The sequence below is a fragment of the Choristoneura fumiferana genome, chromosome 9 (genome assembly GCF_025370935.1).
Source record: "Choristoneura fumiferana chromosome 9, NRCan_CFum_1, whole genome shotgun sequence".
Classification (NCBI taxonomy): domain Eukaryota; kingdom Metazoa; phylum Arthropoda; class Insecta; order Lepidoptera; family Tortricidae; genus Choristoneura; species Choristoneura fumiferana.
In genome coordinates, this window is record NC_133480.1 from 13,331,287 (window position 1) to 13,344,722 (window position 13,436).

The following is a 13,436-nucleotide window of genomic DNA, read 5'->3' on the forward strand; positions in this document are numbered from 1 at the left end:
GACCTAGTCCCAAACTAAGTAAAGCTTGTACTATGAGTACTAGGCAACATATAAACTTACTTATATAGATAAATACATACTTAAATACATATTAAACATCCAAGACCCGAGAACAAACATTCGTTATTCATACAAATATCTGCCCCGGCCGCGCGGGAATCGAACCCGTTACCTCAAGCATCGTAGTCAGGTTCTCTAACCACTTGGCCATCCGGTCATCATAGTAAAACTTAACTATAACTATGTCGAAAATACAAACTGAGACATGGATGCACAGAAAAACCACAAAAAGAGACCAGCGCTGGGAATCGAACCCAGGTCCACAGCATTTCGTGCTGCGTGCCATACCCCTACACTAACACTGGACAGGAGTACAGACACGAATTTCTCCTATGCACATATATCTCAGGTTGCTTTTTTCTACTGCGCTAGTACGCTACTTCAGCAGCAGCACTAGCGACATCTATGTTTCGCTCTCATCGAGAGACGTAACACTCTTTCGGAACTAACCGCTCACCCAGACAAGAGATGTCGCTACTAAGCAAGAGATGTCGCTACTAAGTTATTTGGAGTCTTTTTGTATTTTTTTATTTCAACTCCAAATTTGTTACTTTTACAGTCATCCCGTAAAACCATATCGAAAATACAAACTTAGACATGGATGCACAGAACTACTAGTAACTACTGCACAAGTCCTCTCATTCTGAGAGGAGGCCTGTGCCTAGCAGTGGGACGTATATAGGCTGGGATGATGATAAAGAAGTACTTAGTTATCGTACATATTATTTCCTAAGCTAACTGCGAATACAAAATGTGGACGAGTTAGGTAGATGTTAGTTTAGATAACAGGCATCAAAAAGCATTAATAAAAATTAAATTATACCAACAATGTCAAGTAAAATTAAAATAAAGAATAATAATTTAATTTTAATTTTCTTTAATACAGTATTTCTCTTTTTTTTAAATAAAAAATTAAATTTTTGTTATTAACTTATTTTATTTGAATTCAAGAAATAATTATTAAACAATTTACATTATTTTGTACAATGAATAAAATAAAAAAGAATTAGCCTAAGAAATCTTAACTAACTATCAATAATTGAATTAAGTTGTCAACAAGGGTTTATCTGTCTGAAACATATGTTAGTCCAATTTTCGTATCGGCAAAAACTATTAAACAAATATCGTTAAAAATTATAATGTGTAATCTTACATATCATATGTGTTCCTGCAGCACCGAATTCCACTTCACTTTAAATCAACAGTTCTCTCGTTAATATTAAGTTTATTTCTGTATGTAATTGACATATTTATAATAAACAATGTGAAAGTTTTATTATTATCAGCATGAACGATTCAGACTTTCTAACTTTTATTTTTTATTTTTTCGGTGTTCATCCAATTTTTACTTAATGTGCTTGTACGTACATTTAATGTAACATCACTACATAAATTAATACTTTTGTCCAGACACTTTTCATCAAATCCGTACGTAATGAGGGCTATCGCGTATGAATTCGCCGCTAGAGGCGCTAGTGTAGCGTGAGGTCTGCGAAATGTCAAATCTCATAGTTTTTGGGTGAGCTACGCGGGTTTATTTATAATTAGAATAATTTTGTGAATATTTTGCATTAGGTACCTGAAATAATGCGTTACGGGGCCATGAATGTCTGTTTTGAGACAGTTTTGTCTTTCGGTAACTTTTGTCCTCCCTTTTTTTCCGAACAAAATGGGACTACGCAACACTGTGGTTGCTCGATATTTTTATGGTACGGTTTTAAGGTGTATTAAATATGATTTTAATCTAAACTTTGTTTTCACGCCCGTAATAACAGACTTTGAAAGCCACACTTAAAAACCTCACGCAACAGTGGCGCCATCTAGAAAGACAAAAAACGATAGCCCTCATTGCGTTGTTCGTACATAACTGAACGAAAACCATGATTTTGAAGATCAACATAACTTGGAAGCAATGCTTCTACCGCGGTAACTTACACTGCAACATTTTTTTTCGGAACAACTCCATTCATTGCTGTCTTAATCTCACTTACAGTGAGGATAGTGAAACAGTTCGCGCAGTGTATGACGCATAGCAAGTGCGTTCTCGGAGTTATGCTCAGGCTCTCTCTCAGTAATTTTTAGTATACGCTCCGCCCGCCCAAGATCGCCACGTGATTTTTGCTCTCCTGGTATTTCACGTCAAAACTTTAAAATGTAGTGTGGTCAAAACACTTATTTTCTGTTATTTACGGTTCCTGTAAAATGGGTAAGTTAATTTAACTCCATTTTTGAACTATTTTTAGTAGAATACAATTTTAATTTTTTCACTTTGTTTTTTTCTCTCATTTCATTATTTGTTTTTCAAAATCCAAATTCAAAATGAGAAACTAACTGTATAATTTTCACGGCATTGGGTACTTCGTACTTTTTATCTCGGGAAATTTTTCTATTGCTTAGTTTTCGAGGGACAACAAAAATCGAATTAAAAGACTCAGGCAAATAACCTATTGTATCTTAACGTTAATAATAATAATATTGAACATTTATTTCGGAAAACCTGGTTCCATAAATATACAACGAAAATAAAATGATTACCTACTACAAAAATGTGTAAGTTTAGAACTTAGGTATGCTACGATTAGTATTTAAATTAAGCTTAAGTTCAGCATGTCGAAACAATATAACACTAAACCCTGTTTTCGAGATTACCAAGCTACAATCGTGCTCTATTTGTTTTCTTTTTTTTTCAATATTACCTATATTGTTTGAGTAATGGAAATAAGTTTACCTATAATATTAAAAACTGTTTGTTTACTTACATGCTCTGTTTATGCTAGGGGTACTATTGGAAATGTACCTCTCTTTTCAAGGTAATTTAAGTACCTAATTTGAATTTAAGTTTTTCTATTTATACTATTATGTGAAACATGACTTTTAGGTATTGAGGTGGGCGTAAACAGCTGCGACTCAGTTTATACTAATGCAGCTGCTTACGAACTTTCTGTTTTTAAATAACCATGTTATTATGTTCAATAAAAATCTTTAAATCTTAAATCTTTAAATACAAATAAAATAATATCCTAATATGGTGAATTCTACTAATGTAATATTATATACATGAAAGTTTCTGTGTGCGTGCATTTGTCCTTCACGCCTAGACGACTAAAACGGCAACGAAACGGCTAGACGAATATGAATGAAATTGGGCATGGACATATTTGGACTTTTGTAATTCATATGCTACTTTTCTTTCCGATATTCTTACGGGATCGGGAGAAAATCCCAAAAATTCAGCCTCTGGGCTGGAATCAACACAATATATGTTTTGGCATTTGTGTTTGTTTTTATGCATCGCTAATGAAATCCATGATAGGTAATCTTTGAGAATCCACTACGGATTTTTTTTGCAAAATTAAGAGATTTCAATTCAACTGCTAGGACTTAGTTTACGCGTGCGAAGAAGCAGATAAAAGAGGATATATAATTGAGCCATATAGAAGCAAAGTCAGCAACGTCTACTTCAACTGAAAAGGGTACAGAAGATTTTTTTTATTTACAAAGTAACTGTAAAAAGTGGATGTTGCTGACTTTGCTTCTATATAAATAAATAAATAAAATATAAATATAAATATCACGGGACAATTCACACCAGTTGACCTAGTCCCAAAGTAAGCTTAGCAAAGCTTGTGTTATGGGTAATAAGCAACGGATAAATATAATTATATAGATAGATACATAGGTACTTAAATACATATTAAACACCCAAGACCCGAGAACAAACATTTCTATTTTTCATACAAATATCTGCCCCGACACGGGAATCGAACCCAGATGGCAATTTGATAATAAATATTCAAATAATTAAATTGCCCGGGCATTATACATAATGTCTATCACCTATTGGGCAGAGTAATAAAAATATACGCTTCATTACTATTATTTATGTTTTTGAACTAAAATTCCTTTATTTTATAGACTTATTTACCTATATCATTAAGTATCAATCAAAATCTGTAAAGTAAGTTATCTATAATGGTTGAATTAATTTCTGTTTGTTTGAATTCATTTGCTTTGGTCACAGTTGAACCTAACCCGCTCTCCTCGCTGCGCTCGCCGTCGCACCTAACTTTCCGATTGAATTAATCAGACTTCAGTTGGCCAAGAATAAATTGTAATCAAATTTCCAACGATCATGTAGCAATATTCATAATGACCGGACTATGTGATAAATAATGAAGTTTAGATAATAAACATCACTTTGCCCCGTATAGCTTGTCATTATTAATAATAATTAATAATGCCTTTATTAATCACTTGGTCCATAACATATACGAGTACATCAACCTTATGCTTAGTCTTGCGTCTTGGTAACGTACATATATTTATGACCTTGACTGTACCAAACCAACAGTCAGCAATAAAGATTGTATTAAGAAAGTTATTTTATATTTCGTTTAATGTTTGATGATCTGATGATCCTAAAGGAAGATACCTAAGCGCCGGCCGTAAAGCCGGTGGTATGCTGATTTAGGATCAATTTGTGATATAAATACGTATTTTTATTTAATTTTTTAATTTCCACGATTTTTCTTTTTTTTTACAAAAAGTCACGAACAAATGTATTCTTTCTTTAAGATTCTTAAGCAACAAACACATACGCACGTAACGCACATTCTATTTTTAAAACTGTTGTGTTTGGTCCGACTCCATCGAACAATTTTATTCCTGACCCACGGTAGAACTTTTTCACAGTAGGTAGGTACGTTTCAAAGTTATTTTCCTCGTCAGGCTCGTCAGGCACTGTGATGTCACTGCTATTTTCTACGAAAAGGTTTCATTAATTCAGTTAGTTTGATATTACTAACCTGAAAGCAAAACAAATTATCCAGGGCCATTATTGGAGTATTGGTGTGGCCATTCGAGTAGGGTTACCAAACAAAAATTTCAAAAGTCCGGACAAAAAGCGTGATTTCCGTGAAAAAATTGAGTTTATTTATTTGATATTACTGTGACCTCGGTGGTCATGTTCAGTTCACGCGGGTTACAACATTACCTCAGTTAATTTCTCAATTAGTCTCTATTATGTATCATCATTATCATGTCGGCCGAAAGACGTCCACTGCTGGACATAGGCCTCCCCAAGGCTCTCCACTCAGACCGCGGTCTTGTGTTTTCCGCATCCAACACGATCCCGCGATCTTAACCCTTTAGCCACTCCATCTTGTTGGAGGCCTACCGACAGCTCGTCTCCCGGTCCGTGGACGCCATTCGAGAACCTTCTGACCCCATTGGCCTTCAGCCCTGCGAGCAAACTGCATCTCTATATTATGTATAAACAAGATTATTTTTCTTTTTGACAAAAAGATGTAAAAAATCTTCTATTTTATTGAAAATTCTAAAAATCCTGAGGTTCCCGAAATTTCCAAAATCCGGCCGAAATCCTGAGATATAGTAACCCTACATTCGAGTAGAAAGTTTTTTATTAATACATGTATCAGTTTACCTACTTTTTATTGATACATATAAAACTTTTACAACTCCCTATTTAATAATGTAATGTAGCTTTTTTATTTCATTGGTTGATAGCGTAAAATGTAATAAAATTAAATGAACTCATCCGGAAGATTGCATTTTTATGGCTGTAGCTGCATGTAGTTAACCTTTTCAAAAGCCGCGTATTTGATTATGTGTTTACTGTCTGCATAAAAATATATGCTATAGCATAGAGTTCTAGAGATTAACATTATAAAAGATTTTTAATATAAATTTTATTGCGGCCTGTACTTTTTATTACTTAACTTACATGAAGTGTTATACAATTATTATAACCTATTGAAATTGAAAAAGATTTTATGTACTCGTTGATTAATGAAGTGTTATACATAAATTTATTAATACAATAACATATTTCTAGTGTTAATTCTAAAAAAATTGGACAAAAAAAATCTAAAAACTTTCCCAGTATGTCTACTTCGTTGAGTTTTTGTTTATATTTTTAAAGATAACAATGGTGTCTAGTCTACGTGTGAAACCGTCCCAAGGTACAACACTCCAATATTGTTATCTACTTAAATTATAATTTTACTGTACATTATTAATACATGAGTTTAATTAAAAATTACAAACTAAATAAAAATAATATGTAAATCGTGGGACGCTTGACACTAATTGACCTAGTCCCAAACTAACCAAAGCTAGTAGTATGGGTACTGAACATTGGATAAATATTATTGACACTTGACATCAATTGACCTAGTCCCAAACTAACCAAAGCTAGTAGTATGGGTACTGAACATTGGATAAATATTATTGACACTTGACATCAATTGACCTAGTCCCAAACTAAGCAAAGCTAGTAGTATGGGTACTGAACATTGGATAAATATTGACACTTGACATCAATTGACCTAGTCCCAAACTAAGCAAAGCTAGTAGTATGGGTACTGAACATTGGATAAATATTATTGACACTTGACATCAATTGACCTAGTCCCAAACTAAGCAAAGCTAGTAGTATGGGTACTGAACATTGGATAAATATTGACACTTGACATCAATTGACCTAGTCCCAAACTAAGCAAAGCTAGTAGTATGGGTACTGAACATTGGATAAATATTGACACTTGACATCAATTGACCTAGTCCCAAACTAAGCAAAGCTTGTATTGTGGATACTAGGCAACGGATAAACATACTTATATAGATAAATACATACTTGAATACGTATTAAACATCCAAGACCCGAGACCAAACATTCGTGTTATTCATACAAATATCTGCCCCGGCCGGGAATCGAACCCGAGACCTCAAGCTTCGTAGTCAGGTTCTCTAACCAATTGGCCACCCGGTCGTCTAAATAGTTAAGTTTGAGAAAAAAAAATCGTGCGTCCATATGAAACAGTCGGGGCATGAATTATTTTAATTATAATCCTCTTATTTCTGGGAAAAATAGGGATTTGGGAAAAATATTTTCGGCGAAAAAACAAGATTCCATCTTTAACACCTACTTAAGTCCAGCCCACACGCGATGATGACCAAAATAAAATAATCTAAAGTCGACCTCCAGTAAAACTTTATTCCTGCACAGTAATACATTGCATTGTAATTATCTGACTTACTTCAGCTTTACACTCCCACTAATGTAGATCCTTTGTAGCATTACACATGCGAACAATTATTACGTTATGCCATTAAATTAACAATACATAATACCCTGCAATTAAAGTTCAGGCCGATCGATCACCACACCCCCGCCTGAATGATTTATTAGATGATAAATATGGTGGTCACACGATTAACGCTTGTCTCAAAACAATTGTGATTGAAGAGAACGTTTTTAGGGTTCCGGAGCCAAAATGGCAGAATCGGAACCCTTATAGTTTCGCCATGTCTGTCTGTGTCTGTCTGTCTGTCCGTCCGTCCGCGGCTTTGCTCGGGGACTATCAATGCTAGAAAGCTGTAATTTTGCATGAATATGTATGTAAACTATGCCGACAAAATGGTACAATAAAAATTTCAAAATATTTTTTTTTACTTCCCATTGACGTAAAGTGGGGGTGATTTTTTTTCTCATCCAACCTTATAGTGTGGGGTATCGTTGGATAGGTCTTTTAAAACCATTAGGGGGTTGCTAAAACGATTTTCGATTCAGTGATTTGTTTGCAAAATATTTAACTTTAAAGTGCAAATTTTCATTAAAATCGAGCGTCCCCCCCCCTCTAAAATCTAAACCGATGACTGGAAAATTTTGAAAAAATTCAGAATGGTAGTAAATTTATCAAACTTTCAAGGAAAACTGTAACTGCTAAGTTTGCTTGATAATTATTAGTAGTTTAAGAGTAAATAGCAGCCTAAGGTATAAAATATACCTAAATTTGGAATATTCCGTACAAAATACGAAATCCTTAGAAAAATATTACTTATTTTTTTCGTAATGGCTACGAAACCCTATTTTGGGCGTGTCATTCATCATTTCGAGTGTGCCGAGGACAACCACTCGAGATCCATGTTACATTATGGAATATATCCAATATCACCTACTTACCTACCTCTATTCCTCAAGTGCTTGTCAGCCCATGTTTCCTTGGTACGAAAGAATTTCCTTTCTGAAAAAAACCTACCGGTTTGGTTTGGTTTAAATGTTGGAAATCGAATTTAACCCACTCCTTGCAGTCAAATCAACTTGAAGTTTGGTAGGTACTTACTTATGGTTGGTAGGCTGACAAACAATTAATAAAAAGTACACCCATCTAAAAAAATATGTTGATACACGAAATTTTTAACAGAACTTATTTTCACTGAGAACCACTCAGAAGTAAAAATAACAATTTAATTAAATATACGTATTTTGAATAATGCCCTTAAATAACTCCTGATTCCATTGTTTTGAATTTTAATTGAAAAATTTAGAGCAGTAAGTTCGTGATCTATTTTAAGCGTTTCCAATAACAAGTTAACACAATGGAAGCGAAGAGGTGACGGAGATTGATATATATATATATATATATATATATATATATATATATATATATATATATATATATATATATTATATATATAAATTTTGCTGAAGATCCATGATTTATTTTTATCTGTAGTATTAGCAGCATAACGTGCTTTTCAAAATCGAATCTAATAGTGGAGATAAAATCAAGAATACCCTGAGGCTGAACTGCCAGCGAGGCTCTCTGCCGTGATTCGCCTGAATGAAAATGCAGCTTAAGTGCATCGTCTACATACAAGTTGTAGTATGTACGTATAAGTAAGCTTATCTAGAGTGTGATGGTCGCCTGGTTAACCTGTGAGCCTAACTTAGCAACGGGCTTCCCGTTCTAACCCCGTCAGAGGATAGAGTAGATTACCTACGAGAAACCTCATTATTTTGGCGTTCATTAGATTAGAAAAAAACAGGAGAACAAAGATATTGCCGTACTTTTTTGCATCTAAACATACTTTATTAAAAATACAAGCTGAGATTTGTAAAATCCTGTCCACCATAAGATCGTTTAGTACCGAGCCCTATACTCGTATGAGCCCTTGTTTTTGTTATAGCTCGGGGCTACAAAAGCAAACACGGCCTATATATGTTTGTACGATTCGTTCATTCGCGTGTCGACATTCACAACATAACAGTTCACTATTAACATGTCATGTTCGCCTGGTGACGTATTTCACCGATTTGTAAAGAAAATACTGATTTTGAAGTCAACCTTCAACCTTTTCCCCGAAGGGTGCGTAACAGACGCAAACACAGTTCTGTACTATCATAGTCACAGAATAATTAATAGAGGTTGTTGATGAAATCACAAAGTAGGTATGTTCTGAAAACGCAAATTGTGTCGCCCTAAATAGGTCTGATAATCCTAATGGAATAGAAGATAACATGGTTACGTGGTTAGATACGGTCCGAAACTAATTGATCGTATAATTTGCGACATTATCCTCGCATTTATTAATCACAACATTAAATAACAAAATCAAAAAACCCGACTGCCTTAAAAACTAAAAGGAAATTCAAATCGTAACCTGCTCAAAAAATCTTGGTAATGGGTCCCGACTGTTGAACCTTAAATGAGCTTCTGGACAGAGTTCTAGGCCACTAGATTTATTTTCTTCCTTTTAGTTTTTAAGGCAGTCGGGTTTTTTGATTTTTTCTATTTAATGTTTTTAAGTAAATTGTTCTCTACTTTCAACCTTATTCCATTTCTCACTGCAACACGTGCACCCATTTCAGCTCTTGATGATACTGAAAACAACAGCTGCTACAGCTACCAACCATTGTTAACTTAAGAGTATGTAGCTATGGATTACTACATCAACGTGAAGTCGACATTGTGTAGAAGGGAGGTTTAGAACATATTTTTCTCAAAAATGACCGTAAAAGTTGACATTATTCTTTACATATCAGAAGGTGAAGTGCATAGTTTATGGTCAGCGAAAAATTAAAAAGTTAAAAAGATTGCAGGCGCGCTAGCTCGACAATAAGGAATTAGCGCGCCTGCAATCAGTCACATTTTTTTTTAAGTTAAAAAGGCCATGGAAATGTTGGCACAAGTCGTTTACAGCCAAGTCTAATGGCCGGTATCAGATATTTTGTTGGAACTCCGGACTTTTTCTATTGGGTCTAAAATAGCTTGTGGTGTTTTCGGTGGAAAAATACACCTGCAGTTTATTTTTAATGAAAAAAGGCGGGAAAGCATAAGAAAAACATTGGAATAAAATTAAATTTTATAATATATTTTGAGAAAAAGTTTATTCTATTTCAGAATTATTCACCATTTTTGAGAAAAGCTTTATATTAGTCTCGGCTAGAATAGCAATTGCTGGCTTCGTATTAGTTAAACGGACTCGCAAGCTCGTCCGTTTAATACTCATACTCAGTCAGCAATTGCCTACTTCCAGGCCACGACAATAATCTACTATTGCACTTCTCATGCTCGTAAAGTTCGTATTTATGCTGTATCTAGGCGACATAAAATGACTTTTTATGCTCTAGTGCATAAAATAAAATCTTCGTGTAAGACCAACTTAAGACCAAGGTAATCAGGTGTCAACAGCCACAAACAAAAAAGGTTCTATATATTTTATAAATGTTTTTTAATTTATATAAAACTTAAAATCATTCAAATCAATCATAATAAATAAGTAAAATAAAAAAAATATTATAATAATGCATAAAAAGTAAAAGGTGCATAGAAAGTGAATCGTTGTTTCCACTGTTGCTATTTCATTTCCTCGCCATCGAAGTGAAAAGCAGAGTGTAAAACTCGAGCATTAAACCCATTTTCCCCTCGACGTGTCTATCCACCCTCAGGGCTCAGGGCTCAGGTCGCTATATGAACGCCTCGGGTAAAATGGCTCGTTTTATGCTTTTGTTGTAAAATCTACTATATTTTTAAAAATCAAGCAGAAATGAGACATAAATAAGTCCTTTACTGATAAAAACACCAGTAATCAAAAGCAGCGTTAAAAGTTATAATAACAAAATAAACCACAATACAAATAAACAACAAGGGTTGCAGTTCTAACCTAACCTAACCCATTGTTTGGTACCAGTTCCTCTAGTGCAAGGGTAGAGGTTCTAACCTAACCTAACTCACTTTTCTGGTAGCAGTTATTTTTGCGTACAATTTAACTTCGCACATAGACTGTCGTTCATTTGTACTGTCGAACAGTAATTCATCGCACACTGGCACTTCGCAGAAATGCATTGTCATTCAATAGAAATTTCGCACAATCGTACGGACATCGCACACTCGGGGTCGCACTTATGTGATAATCCCCTTACAACAAAATGTCATATAGTTTCGGCGTAGGTGGCGACACGGGCACGTACGAATGAAAACGTATTGGTGGTTAAAAGTAAAAGGGTCTTTAATTATCTAAGGTAAAAAGGTAAGAAAATCTTCCTGTCATTTTAGTCGATTCGGATTTAAGTGTGATTACCAGGAGAACAGCTTAGCTCTGTCGTATTACGGTCACGGTCAACATGCCCCGCTCGGGAGCATTTCGGACGATCAAATTAATTGCGCAGGAATAAGTAAGGTTTAACTCAATATTTTGAATCCGTGATGTTCTTTAAATCGGCGTGCTGTACAGTCAAAGAATACGCAATTAAAAAAAGCCTCCAAAGTTGTTATTTACTTACTTTATGGACAAAAACAACCTTGCATTGGTGACTTAGTCAAAATAACAAACTTAAGATAATATAAGTAGTATCAAGTCAATTGTTAATTTCGCAGCGTCATTTCGCACATTATATATTCCGCAAAACTTAGATTAAAGCTGCAAGCCAACGGGTTACCCACGATCCTCTTTTTCTGAAGCTTTTGGTCAAATTACTAGGCTATCATAGCTTGTTAGAAGTTTTAATGCCATTTCTAGGTAGTAGTAACACATTGATCAGTCCTTAAGTGTTGTTATATTGAATAAACAAAGGGCCAAAACCATTGACCGGCTCGCGTCACGCGAGAGGGTGTTGCTCGATTAATAAATCCAATCCTTACAGGCAAGTATATCGGTGGTTGGTAATGTTTATTGTTCTCTATTGTTTTATGAACTCCTGGTCGACATACACATAAGTAAATAAGTTGATTCATGTTCCAAAAATCAATTATAGTATGGATTCAGCATTAGAATGGACGTCAAGGAGTTCCTTACCAACCAAGGAAGAACCAACCAAGGATTTTCTTATGTTTACGACTGAGATCCCTTTAAGGGATAAGTTCGCCTTTGTACATCTCTTTCTCTTGTTAATTGTAATTTTCATATGTTTTATGTACAATAAAGAGCTAATACAATACATTTATTAATCTTCAAGGAAAGATCTTTAAACCCTGCCGGATAAAGAAATTGGTAAAGTTTGGGAGTTTACTTAAGGTCAGTGCAAACGTGGGGGAGAGCAAGACAACTATAACAGTGGGTATGAAATAGTTGCTTATATTCATAAGTAAGGTAAACGTCCGAGTGCTCGACACGTTAATGGCCAATAGATGACACTCTGCTGTCATCTATTAGTACACCCATTTGGTCGTGACACAGTTGTGTGTCTGGTGTCTAAACGATGATTAACGAAATGACTAAGTGCGACAAAGTAGTTTCTGATATCTTATTGACAAACAAGTCAATTAGGAAGGTGCTAATGCATAGTGCTTCCTTGACAGATGTTAAAACCTTTCTAAATCCTAATAAAAATAAACAAAATAAAATAAAATGTTTTTATTATCAGACAACTAATTTGGTCCATAGCATGTTAGTAACAATAGAAACTTAAGAACTATGTTAGTATATCTACATTGGTATTACGAGATATTTATTAGATGGCATGTTGTCGCAAAGACGCAGGAGCAGCGTGCAGCGTGTTAAACCTGCCTAGCACAGCACTGTCCTGCCTCTCTGCGACCACCTTTAGGAGACTGTTAGAGCTGCCCCTCATTCTGCGTATCAGTGAAGCGACTTTCTTACGCATAAGCGCATAAAAGTCGTCCACCAGCGTCAGCAAACATGCCAGAAGCACTGCAGTAGCGAGGAAGCCCCACCATCGTCCTAAACAAATTATTATACAATATCCGTACGGTATTGTACGATTTTTGGGTATAGTTAGTCCATAGACTTCTGGTGTAAAAAGATTGGCAGAATGCCGTTCAGTTGGTGTGGACCGTTCACGTTCAGTGGGTGTAGACCTGACTAATACTAAAGATGGTGGCTATTGAAAGTATGTATTGTAAGTAGGTAAACTCTTTATTGTAGGTACAAAAGAAAATAAACAAAATACAATAGACAAACTTACTTGTACAAAGACGGACTTATCCCTACCAACCAACCTTTGAGTATATGAGAGGAGCAATCACTAAGGCCCCAAAAAGAGTGAGTTTAAGAGTCAAAATAGTGGAAATAAAACAGTGCTTTAAGCAATAGGTATACCTACCCGACTCTAT

The 13,436-nt window shown here is 34.9% G+C and overlaps 1 protein-coding gene across 2 annotated transcripts in view; it reads right to left on the reverse strand.

Annotated features, from left to right (window-relative positions):
• LOC141431344 (putative gustatory receptor 28b) overlaps window positions 1-13,436 on the reverse strand; it is a 124,353-nt gene that overhangs the window by 44,681 nt on the left and 66,236 nt on the right. The window lies entirely within an intron of this gene.